Source organism: Triticum aestivum, chromosome 6A (genome assembly GCF_018294505.1).
Source record: "Triticum aestivum cultivar Chinese Spring chromosome 6A, IWGSC CS RefSeq v2.1, whole genome shotgun sequence".
In the NCBI taxonomy this organism is placed as follows: domain Eukaryota; kingdom Viridiplantae; phylum Streptophyta; class Magnoliopsida; order Poales; family Poaceae; genus Triticum; species Triticum aestivum.
Genome location: NC_057809.1, coordinates 8,424,526 through 8,437,339, shown reverse-complemented (window position 1 = coordinate 8,437,339; position 12,814 = coordinate 8,424,526). Strand labels below are relative to the sequence as shown.

Sequence of the window (12,814 nt, the reverse complement as noted above, 5' to 3'; positions counted from 1 at the left end):
TCCTCCCACTCACTTCCTTCGAGAGAAACTCCTTCTCCAGAAAGTTTCCGAATTTAGCAACAAAAGTCTTGCCTTCGGATCTGTGATAGAAGGTGTATCCAATAGTTTCCTTTGGATATCCTATGAAGACACATTTCTCCGATTTGGGTTCGAGCTTATCAGGTTGAAGCTTTTTCACATAAGCATCACAGCCCCAAACTTTCAGAAACGACAACTTTGGTTTCTTGCCAAACCACAGTTCATAAGGCGTCGTCTCAACGGATTTTGATGGTGCCCTATTTAACGTGAATGCGACCGTCTCTAGAGCGTATCCCCAAAACGATAGCGGTAAATCAGTAAGAGACATCATAGATCACACCATATCCAGTAAAGCACGATTACGATGTTCGGACACACCATTACGCTGAGGTGTTCCGGGTGGCGTGAGTTGCGAAACTATTCCACAATTTTTCAAATGTACACCAAACTCGTAACTCAAATATTCTCCTCCACGATCAGATCGTAGAAACTTTATTTTCTTGTTACGATGATTTTCAACTTCACTCTGAAATTCCTTGAACTTTTCAAATGTTTCAGACTTATGTTTCATTAAGTAGATATACCCATATCTGCTTAAATCATCTGTGAAGGTGAGAAAATAACGATATCCGCCACGAGCCTTAATATTCATCGGACCACATACATCTGTATGTATGATTTCCAACAAATCTGTTGCTCTCTCCATAGTACCGGAGAACGGCGTTTTGGTCATCTTGCCCATGAGGCACGGTTCACAAGTACCAAGTGATTCATAATCAAGTGGTTCCAAAAGTCCATCAGAATGGAGTTTCTTCATGCGCTTTACACCGATATGACCTAAACGACAGTGCCACAAATAAATTGCACTCTCATTATCAACTCTGCATCTTTTGGCTTCAACATTATGAATATGTGTGTTACTACTATCGAGATTCAACAAGAATAGTCCACTCTTCAAGGGTGCATGACCATAAAAGATATTACTCATATAAATAGAACAACCATTATTCTCTGATTTAAATGAATAACCGTCTCGCATCAAACAAGATCCAAATATAATGTTCATGCTTAACGCTGGCACCAAATAACAATTATTTAGGTCTAATACTAATCCCGAAGGTAGATGTAGAGATAGCGTGCCGACTGCGATCACATCGACTTTGGAACCGTTTCCCACGCGCATCGTCACCTTGTCCTTAACCAATCTTCGCTTGATCCGTAGTCCCTGTTTCGAGTTGCAAATATTAGCAACAGAACCAGTATCAAATACCCAGGTGCTACTGCGAGCATTAGTAAGGTACACATCAATAACATGTATATCACATATACCTTTGTTCACCTTGCCATCCTTCTTATCCGCCAAATACTTGGGGCAGTTCCGCTTCCAGTGACCAGTCTGCTTGCAATAGAAGCACTCAGTTTCAGACTTAGGTCCAGGTTTGGGTTTCTTCTCTTGAGTAGCAACTTGCTTGCCGTTCTTTTTGAAGTTCCCCTTCTTCTTCCCTTTGCCCTTTTTCTTGAAACTAGTGGTCTTGTTGACTATCAACACTTGATGCTCCTTCTTGATTTCTACCTCCGCAGCTTTCAGCATCGCGAAGAGCTCAGGAATAGTCTTGTTCATCCCTTGCATATTATAGTTCATCACGAAGCTCTTGTAGCTTGGTGGCAGTGATTGAAGAATTCTGTCAATGACGCAATCATCTGGAAGATTAACTCCCAATTAAATCAAGTGATTATTATACCCAGACATTTTGAGTATATGCTCACTGACAGAACTGTTCTCCTCCATCTTGCAGCTATAGAACTTATTGGAGACTTCATATCTCTCAATCCGGGCATTTGCTTGAAATATTAACTTCAACTCCTGGAACATCTTATATGCTCCATGACGTTCAAAACGTCGTTGAAGTCCCGATTCTAAGCCGTAAAGCATGGCACACTGAACTATCGAGTAGTCATCAGCTTTTCTCTGCCAGACGTTCATAACATCCGGCGTTGCTCCTACAGCAGGCCTGGCACCCAGCGGTGCTTTCAGGACGTAATTCTTCTGTGCAGCAATGAGGATAATCCTCAAGTTACGGACCCAGTCCGTGTAATTGCTACCATCATCTTTCAACTTTGCTTTCTCAAGGAACGCATTAAAATTCAATGGAACAACAGCACGAGCCATCTATCTACAATCAAACATAAACAAGCAAGATACTAATCATGTACTAAGTTTCATGATAAATTTAAGTTCACTTAATCAAATTAATTAAAAAACTCCCACTTAGATAGACATCCCTCTAATCCTGTAAGTTATTACGTGATCCAAATCAACTAAACCATAACCGATCATCACGTGATATGGAGTAGTTTTCAGTGGTGGACATCATTATGTTGATCATATCTACTATATGATTCACGCTCGACCTTTCGGTCTCCATGTTCCGAGGCCATATCTATATATGCTTGGCTCGTCAAGTATAACCTGAGTATTCCGCGTGTGCAACTGTTTTGCACCCGTTGTATTTGAACGTAGAACCTATCACACCCGATCATCACGTGGTGTCTCAGCACGAAGAACTTTCGCAACGGTGCATACTCAGGGAGAACACTTCTTGATAATTTAGTGAGAGATCATCTTATAATGCTACCGTCAATCAAAGCAAGATAATATGCATAAAAGGATAAACATCACATGCAATCAATATAAGTGATATGATGTGGCCATCATCATCTTGTGCTTGTGATCTCCATCTCCGAAGCACCATCGTGATCACCATCGTCACCGGCGTGACACCTTGATCTCCATCGTAGCATCATTGTCGTCTCGCCAAGCTTGTGCTTCTACGACTATCGCTACCGTTTAGTGATAAAAGTAAAGCATTACATCACGATTGCATTGCATACAATAAAACGACAACCATAAGGCTCCTGCCAGTTGCCGATAACTCGGTTACAAAACATGATCATCTCATACAATAAAATTCAGCATCATGCCTTGACCATATCACATCACAACATGCCCTGCAAAAACAAGTTAGACGTCCTCTACTTTGTTGTTGCAAGTTTTACGTGGCTGCTACAGGCTTAGGCAAGAACCAATCTCACCTACGCATCAAAACCACAACGATAGTTTGTCAAATAGACTCCGTTTTAACCTTCGCAAGGACCGGGCATAGCCATACTTGGTTCAACTAAAGTTGGAGAGACAGTCGCCCGCAAGCCACCTATGTGCAAAGCACGTCGGGGGAACCGGTCTCGCGTAAGCGTACGCGTAATGTTGGTACGGGTCGTCTTGTCCAACAATGCCGCCGAACCAAAGTATGACATGCTGGTAGGCAGTATGACTTATATCACCCACAACTCACTTGTGTTCTACTCGTGCATATAACATCAACATAAATAACCTAGGCTCGGATGCCACTGTAGGGTTTCGTAGTAATTTCAAAAAAATTCCTACGCACATGCAAGATCATGTGATGCATAGCAACGAGAGGGGAGAGTGTTGTCTACGTACCCACACAGACCGACTGCGGAAGCCTTGACACAACATAGAGGAAGTAGTCGTACGTCTTCACGATCCAACCGATCAAGCACCGAAACTACGACACCTCCGAGTTCGAGCACACGTTCAGCTCGATGACGATCCCCGGACTCCGATCCAGCAAATTGTCGGGGAAGAGTTCCGTCAGCACGACGGCGTGGTGATGAACTTGATGTACTACAGCAGCAGGGCTTCGCCTAAACTCCCCTACAGTATTATTGAGGACTATGGTGGTTGGGGGCACCGCACATGGCTAAGGAATAGATCACGTGGATCAACTTGTGTGTTTCTGGGGTGCCTCTGCCTCAGTATATAAAGGAGCCAAGGGGGAGGGGGCCGCCGGCCAGGAGGAGGGCGCAGGAGGAGTCCTACCCCTCCCGGGAGTAGGACTCCCCCCGCAATCCTAGTTGGACTAGGATTCCCCGAGGGGGAAAGAGAGAGAGGGAGGCCGGCCACCTCTCCTAGTCCTAATAGGACTAGGGGAGGGAGGAGGCGCGCGGCCACCTTGGGCTGCCCCTTTCTCCTTTCCACTAAAGCCCATCAAGGCCCATATGGCTCCCGGGGGGTTCCGGTAACCTCCCGGTACTCCGGTAAAATCCCGATTTCACCCGGAACACTTCCGATGTCCAAATATAGGCTTCCAATATATCAATCTTTATGTATCAACCATTTCGAGACTCCTCGTCATGTCTGTGATCTCATCCGGGACTCCGAACAACCTTCGGAACATCAAAATGCATAAACTCATAATATAACTGTCATCGTAACCTTAAGCGTGCGGACCCTACGGGTTCGAGAACAATGTAGACATGACCGAGACACGTCTCCAGTCAATAACCAATAGCGGGACCTGGATGCCCATATTGGCTCCTACATATTCTACGAAGATTTTTATCGGTCAGACCGCACAACAACATACGTTGTTCCCTTTGTCATCGGTATGTTGCTTGCCCGAGATTCGATCGTCGGTATTCCAATACCTAGTTCAATCTCGTTACCGGCAAGTCTCTTTACACGTTCTGTAATACATCATCCCGCAACTAACTCATTTAGTTACTATGCTTGCAAGGCTTAAGTGATGTGCATTACCGAGAGGGCCCAGAGATACCTCTCCGACAATCGGAGTGACAAAACCTAATCTCGAAATACGCCAACCCAACATGTACCTTTGGAGACACCTGTAATACTCCTTTATAATCACCCAGTTACGTTGTGACGTTTGGTAGTACCCAAAGTGTTCCTCCGGTAAACGGGAGTTGCACAATCTCATAGTTATAGGAACATGTATAAGTCATGAAGAAAGCAATAGCAACATACTAAACGATCGGGTGCTAAGCTAATGGAATGGGTCATGTCAATCAGATCATTCTCTCAATGATGTGATCCCGTTAATCAAATAACAACTCATTGTTCATGGTTAGGAAACATAATCATCTTTGATTAACGAGCTAGTCAAGTAGAGGCATACTAGTGACATTTTGTTTGTCTATGTATTCACACATGTATTATGTTTCCGGTTAATACAATTCTAGCATGAATAATAAACATTTATCATGATTATAAGGGAATAAATAATAACTTTATTATTGCCTCTAGGGCATATTTCCTTCACCTTCCCATGCTCCCATCCGTGCTCCCGCATATGTGGCTTAATTTGACTGGAACAAAATAAGGCCCGGTCCCACCCCCTTAAAATCAGGGGGGGGGGGATGATTAGATTAGAAAGGAAAAAGGAAAAAAAGACAGTCGTATCCCCCCCCCCCCCCCCCCCCGGTAAGTCTACGTGAAGTTAACTCCCACCTCATCTCGAAGATGCACTCCCTCTTTACAGTACAGGTTTCCTAATAACGACTCAAATAAAACGAAAAAAGCACCGAGATGGCATCTCTTTTCTCATTTGAAATTTGGGTTGGGGGGGGGGGGGGGGGGGCTGCTTCCAACCATCCTTGCTTATCTTTTAATCTCGCTGCCATGCAGTTTTTTTCCTTCAGTCTAATTATTTTCTTCAAGTGGGCTTAAATAGGGGTTTGCTGAAGGGACATGGATTTTCTGCTCCTGGGTTGAAACACACCTGGCTGGACTATAAAACCTGAGAAAAATAGTAAAAATATCCAATGTTTTTTTGGCATTAACATGTATTCTTCACTGACAAAAGACATCTGTGGTGTCTGTGTGCAAAAGAAATTGAGGATAACAAGTCGAGTTCATGTGATTTCCTTCCAATTTACTTTGTCTTTCTCCAGTCCTGTTTTCAGATTGCACAAAAATCAACCTCATCAAGATATGCAGGATTTTAGAATGTTTGGAAAGTCACAAGTAGCACTATCAAGTACTCCATCTGTTCCTAAATATAGGTCTTTTAAGAGATTCCACTATGAACTACATACAAAACAAAATGAGTTAATCTACGCTCTAAAATATTTCTATATCCATCCGTATGTAGTTTGTAGTGAAATCTCTAAAAAGAGTTATATTTAGGAAAGGAGGGAGTATATCAAATAGAATAACATGAAGAGTTCATATTAGAACCACAGCGCAGCGTTACAAAAATAACCCGATAGGCAAGTTCATAAACATAGGCGATACACGCATAATTAATAAGGGTTGCCGGAAATAAGTATAGATTTTTTTTTTAGAAAAGGAGGATGACCCCCAGCCTCTGCATCTGGGCGATGCATACGACCACTTTATTAATTATTCTTACAAGACCTTACAAAGAAATACAACAACAAGACTAAAGCCACCGTCTAAGCAACAACTGTCGCTACGCCTATCCAAATGATGAAGGGGCGCTGATAGTCTGGGCCTAATACCAAACAGACATCGCAGCCAAACCTAAACATCTAAGACCTGAGGTTCCAAACAGGACGCCTGCCTGGTATGGGGCACCTACCAGTCCGGCGCACTTCTCAACCAGGACGCCTGCCGGGTATGAGGCCGCCGCAGCCACCTGCCACGAGTCCATCTTTAGAGCTGTACTGTTGTATCTACCATGCCAGATCTCTCTGCCATCGACGTCACCACAACGCCAGACAGCGTCGTCCTCCTGCGCGAGTCCATCCTCCCACATCGAACTCCGAATCTGCACTGCGCCATGCCGTCAAGATCCGTCGCCATCAATGTATGGATGGAACACTGATCCACCAAAGAAACCGTCCGCTGGTCCCGCGAAGCAAGGCTCAGCACCAAGTAGAAGGCCGAAGCGCACCGCCACCACGCCACCAGCAGCCCCGCCACCAAGAGTTGTTCCCAGCCGCCGCCTTCAAGAAGGAGCACGACACCAGGGTGCCGTCGACGCTCAGACAAGGGGAACAAAAGCTTTCGCCATAGCTCGAGGAGGAGGCGGAAGGGAGAGGATCCACCCCAAAGCCTTCAGGAAGGGGATCGGCGCCAAAGGCGTCGACTTTGGGGAGGCTGCCGCGCCAGCTAGGGGTTTCCCCCGGAACCTCACCCGCACGCCAGATCCGCCAGGCCGGCCATAGGGGACGCCGAAGCCGCCGCCAAGGACCGGCGCCAGCACGGATCGGGACAGATCGAAGCAGAGGCGGATCTTCTACATGGAGCCATGACGGATTGCGAGGAACCGCCACTGCGCCAACGTCCGCAGCCCCCACGCCGCCTACTTGCTGAGTAAATGATCCGAGGGCCCGACCCCGACCCCCGCGTCGCCTAGGAGGCGAGTCGGAGGAATTTTTAACGCGGAGGAGTGTGGTTGAAACGTACTCTTAGTGGCGACGAAGCTAGCAGGATTCTTCGATTTCAGGACCAGCTATTGTTTCGTCCGAAACTTGCTGTTTCTTTTATTTTATTATTAGTAGGCCAAAACCAGGTCCACACGAACTTGAATCCAGATGGTGTGCGTTCAGCCCCCTGACCACTTCTCACAACCTCAGAGTCGCCATTGTCTGAAAGCTTGATCTGATTACCATGGCTGGCAGCCTGTTCTCTCATGGCAGCAACTACCTTCTTGACACCGCCATTGCTTGCATTGTGTGGAGAGTACCGGATGGTAATCTTCTCAAGCCTGCGGAGGTTGATGATACCTCAAGGAAATTTATCAGCTGGGCAGGCATAGAGCTTCAGGTGGAGGTTTTTCAGTTTCGGCATAGCTCCCTGCTCAAAGGTGACCCATGGCACATAAGAGTCGAAACTGAAAACCTCAACGCTCGGGAAACCTGGAGGAATTGTTTGTTCCGCTTTCTTCCTATAAATGCAAATCAGTGCAAGAGTACTCAGGGCCGGCAGACCTCCAAGTATCATAAGATCATCTTGGTCTAGCTTACAGACTCTGATATCCAGCTTCCTCAGAGTGGTAAGCCCTGCAAGCCACCGGGAACTTCCCCAAACCTTCCTGCCACTTTCAATCTCTCAAGTGAAGAAAAATTGTTGGATAAAGGAAGTTCGTCGCTTGGGATGTAATCACCATAAATAATCAGATATTCAAGATTCGCGCACTTGCCTATGGAAGACAGCAACTTATCATTTCGGTCCTTGTCGGAAGGTTGATCATACAACACTACTTCAAGCTCCGTTACTCCTGTCAGTCCACTGATCTCCTGCATGGCACTTTCCGACCATTCCCTTGGATCAACAGTGCCAAGCGCCTTCACTGAGTTCAACTGGTCACTTCCCACAGGCAACTTCACTCTTTGGCCGGAACTAGAATGACCAAAATAAAGATGTGCTAGTTTGGGAAGACGAACAATTTCCTTTGGCAGCTCTTTCACTTGTGTCTGTCTTACATCTAAGGTCTCCAGATTTTGCAATTTTCCGATTTCTGCAGGGAGACAACTGAGTTTCGTCTGCCTTGCATCTAGAGTCTTCAGCTGTTGCAGTTTACCGATTTCTGGTGGGAGATTGCTGATTTCAGTCTGCCTTAAATCCAGAGTCTCCAGATAGCTAGCACAATCTCCTGATTTCTGGTGGGATCTTCTTGACTGGAGTGTGCTGGAGACTCAAGTACTTCAACAGGGTCATTTGGCATATATGGTCCATAGCCGAGTTTTCCAAATCCTTGCAGCCATCTAGGTCTAACACCCGTAGATACACCAAATCATTGTTTAAATAAAACTCTGCAGGCCCAGCAATAGTCACGGAACGAATATTGCCATCAGGTTTCATCGCTTCCGTGTCAACTGAAAGTTCCGAACCAGAAGAACATTGGACTGACAAACGGAAATAATGAGCATATTCCCTTGAAATACCAACGTCAGACAAGACAGTTGCAAATTTTTTCTTTTCTGATATCTGCCTAAGAGCATAAAGTACCATTTGGTTAACTTCATACATCTCTTCCCTTGAATAGTTATCATATTCTGACAGCCGGATGAAATTTCTGTTGATGAGCTCATCAAAGTACCCGCTTGCTACTTCCTCTCGACTATGCCTCACATTTTCAGAGATGAATCCTTCAGCAATCCATTTCCTAACCATAGTAGTCCTATGGATTATTTGGTTCCTAGCATGAACAGCCATGTACAGCAAACAGTCCTTCAGAGCACAGGGAAGGTGAGCATAGATAAGTGATATAATCTCTCTGAAGAGTTCGAAACCAGTAATGTTCTCGGATTCAGAACCTAAAGAATGTGGCGTCTGCTTCCAAGAAAAATATACAGAATACATCATCTCTTGCCATGGCTTTGTTGGGGTTACCTTGGTTGTGAGTAACGAAGCAATACTTATTATTGCTGAAGGTGTACCACTGCACATCTTCAAGATCCCAAACAAAAAAATGTCTCCAGGTGCATTAGGCCAACTGGCCACATGGCGAAAATAATGCTTGAAGAACAACACTCTGGAATATTCGTATCCAAGATAATGAACTTCATATATCGACTCGTCACAGCCTGAGCAACATAACTTAGCTATGTCATTAACACGAGTAGTAGTAATTACTCTGCTACCATAGTCATTATTTGTCAAGCTAGATGAGATGATCTGCCAGTCATCTTCGTTCCATAAATCATCAATCGCGACCAGGTACCTATCAAAGTTTGATAATGAAAAGTCAAACTCGAGTAAGGCTTAATACTCACCTATGTGCATCTGCAAGGCCCTATATATAAAGATCGAGCCATCTAAGAAAACAGTGTGTTTTAAGAAATAGACGGTGCTCACATTGTGGTATCTAACAAATCAAATCTAAAGAGAGCTACCAAATTGCAATGCCGTATAACAATTAAAACACATGTATTTTGTATCTACTTGGTGCACTGATAAAGTTCATATTGTCTACAGGAAAAGAAAAAAAAACATGTTCACTAACTGATCCATACCTCTTGTTCAGAAGAAATTCTCTAATTTGAGAAACGAGCTGTCTTATATCATTTGCTTCTTCATTGATGTTCGTATGATTTTCCACGCCAATAAGTTGATGGAACATCTCCGTGAAAAACTTCACCATGTCAGCTGGTTCAAGGGGGACCCTAACAAAAGCCCCACAATCAAACTGCGGTTTAAGCTGATGGTACACAACTTGGGCAAGAGTTGTCTTGCCCAATCCCCCATGACCGACAATGGAGACTATTTTGTTTTGCTTCATTGAAATGTCATCTCCCTCTGTCAGCATCTTGATTAACACATCTCTTGGTTCGTCGATGCAGACGAGCTCATTCTCTTCCTCATTTTTGTGGCAAGCATCAAGACGTTTATGTGCGGCAAACACATCCAGAACATCCAATGTCATCGCTTTGATACCGGCAATCAGATCAGTAGGATCCGGGTGAGGAGGAGTCGGTGAATCTCTGGACCTTCTCAAGAGCCGCCCGGACACACCCAGGTTAGCGGCCGGCTCAGCGGGCACCAACAAGAGGTCGAGGATGTTCTCAGTCTGGCAGAACACCACGCTGATTTTGTATAGCCAAGCTCTGTCAAACTTGTCGAGCTGGTCCGGTGGCGCATCCGTCCGTCATACTGCAGAAGTAAGCTTGCAAGCGCTTCTGCTGTTGTGCAACATACTTGAGGTCCTCCTTGGCGCCGGAGGGCAGGTTGTACTCATCCTTGAGTAACTTGGGGTCAGCTACTCAGCTTGGAGAGGACGGAGCCCATGATCCCCTCCGTGATATCCATGCTAGCTAGCTCGGTCCCTCCCCTCCCCTCCCAATTACGATCTCTGGTGGTGGATATATAATCTGGCTAGCTAGTCTGTTGTTATAGGCCGGCCGTTGACTTACATAGCTGCGAGTCTGGAGTCTGGACCGGCAATGTGGTGAAGAAGAAGTAGGTGGTGTGGATCAGTGGATGGCAAGAAGCCTATGGAAATTCCTCCCAAGTCCCAAGGAGAGACTAATTATGGAGATGCTTAATTTCTCCCAATGGAAGCGGAGAAGGGGGCAGCTGCAAGGTAAAATCATGGGAGATGATGAGCATTATGATCCAGCACGAGCATAGACAAGACGAGTAGATTTCAGTTTGCAGCTTGTAGGTAGGATCAGTACAGAAGAAGCGGAAAACCAAAGGGAAGCTGCATGCGGTGGTCGGACTTACACTTACAGCGTGGTCGACCGGCCGGTCCGATAGGACACCGGCTGAAGCGGGGAGGCCGTGCTGCCGCGCGAGGGGAGGATCGACGGCGTGGTTGGGTGGGTTTGTGGGGGTGGTGGGTGAGCCGGTGGCTGGGACGAGAGGGAGGAAGCAGGGAGGGAGGGAGGGAGTCGACGGCGTGGAGGTGTGATGGGGAGTATTGGGGGCTTCAGGTCTCGAGCGATTTTTCGGTGGGGAGCAAATTTATTTTTTATAGGCTACACAAAATATATTTTTTTGAAAACCCCACCCATATATTAATTAACTTAGAATGTTAATACAATCGTTCATTACAGCATGTTCCACACAGGCCGGAACGCTATTAATAAGAACACCATCAGACTTATTATTAAAACTAAACTTAGCTATCTCGTGCGCCACCTTATTAGCTTTCCTGCTAATCTTGGAGATCTTCACATTCGGCAGCATCTTAGAAATACTGAATGCTTCCTTCTTTAAGTCAACAAGGGAAGATCTGTCAAACCTGTAATTTTCAAGAACACCAGCCACAAAAGAACAATCAGTTTCTAATATGATGGGTTGGTGAAGGGTGATACCGATATACAATCCAGAGATTGTCGCTCTAATTTCCGCTTCCTCAGCACTATAGCAGGCTCCAATATAATCCCAAGAGGAAATGATTACTTCTCCAATATGATTCCTGACAACGACCCCCACACTTGCGGCGGTGATTGCCTTCACAAAACTTGCATCGACGTTAATTTTGAAAAACTCCGCGTTGGGAGGTTTCCAACTAACATCCTTCCTCTCCCCATTATTCGAATCCTGAATGCCCTCCCCCAATTCCTTGCCTTTGTAACTGATCACTCCCTGCGTTTTTGAGTGGCAAGACGAAAAGGAAGCCCAGTAATTATGAACAAAATTTACAGAGGCTAATATGGATTCTTTACCTTTAGCAAAAATCAAATCATTCCTCAAGTGCCAAGCTCTCCATAACATGAAAATAGTTTGCTCACGCACTGTTGGACTTAATTGATCCAGTAAAATAAGAAACCAATCTGGCCCAGTATTTTTAAAAAGCACTTCGGCAGGCAAATTCCACACTTTTCTCAAAGCCAAACGAAGTGCACGTGCCTTTGGGCAACTCACCAAAGCATGAAAAGTGCATTCATCTTCGATGCCACAAATTGTGCAGATTCTCAGGATTGCTTGATGGTGTTTAACCCTATTAACTTGAACTGCCAAACTATTTGAAGCCACCCGCCAAGCAAAAATTCTAATCTTCTGAGGGACATTAGCTTTCCAGATAATATTCCAGATCCTCCTTTCCCCATTTATTGCTACACTAGAATTTCCCACATTAACCTTCGAGTCCATGAGGTTCTGAGCAAGCCTGTACGCACTCTTAACTGAAAACATGCCACTTTTCTCATGATGCCAGGCAATAAAATCTCCCTCACCCAAATTCAGCGTGCGCAGCTTTAAGATTTCTTCTGCATCATGAGGGTAAAAAAGATGCCTGATGAGATTCTCATCCCACCTCCTAGTATCTGACCTAAATAACTCGGACACCCATTTGATCCTTGTTCTGTTTTTCTTGGCAGTAATCTTCAGGCCAGACTCCCTAGGAATCCAATTGTCTCTCCATATGTTTATACTGGTCCCATCAACAACTCTCCAGATTACACCCTGTTTCAATAATTCGAGGACATGCATAATACCTTGCCACGGATGCGATGACGATTGCGGGAATACAGTATCAATAAGATGTCCATGCGGATAATA

General features: G+C 45.1%; 1 pseudogene; it reads right to left on the bottom strand.

Moving 5' to 3' along the window:
- Positions 1-6,294: 6,294 nt before the first annotated feature.
- Positions 6,295-11,008, bottom strand: LOC123129940 (disease resistance protein Piks-1-like; annotated as a pseudogene).
- Positions 11,009-12,814: the final 1,806 nt, after the last annotated feature.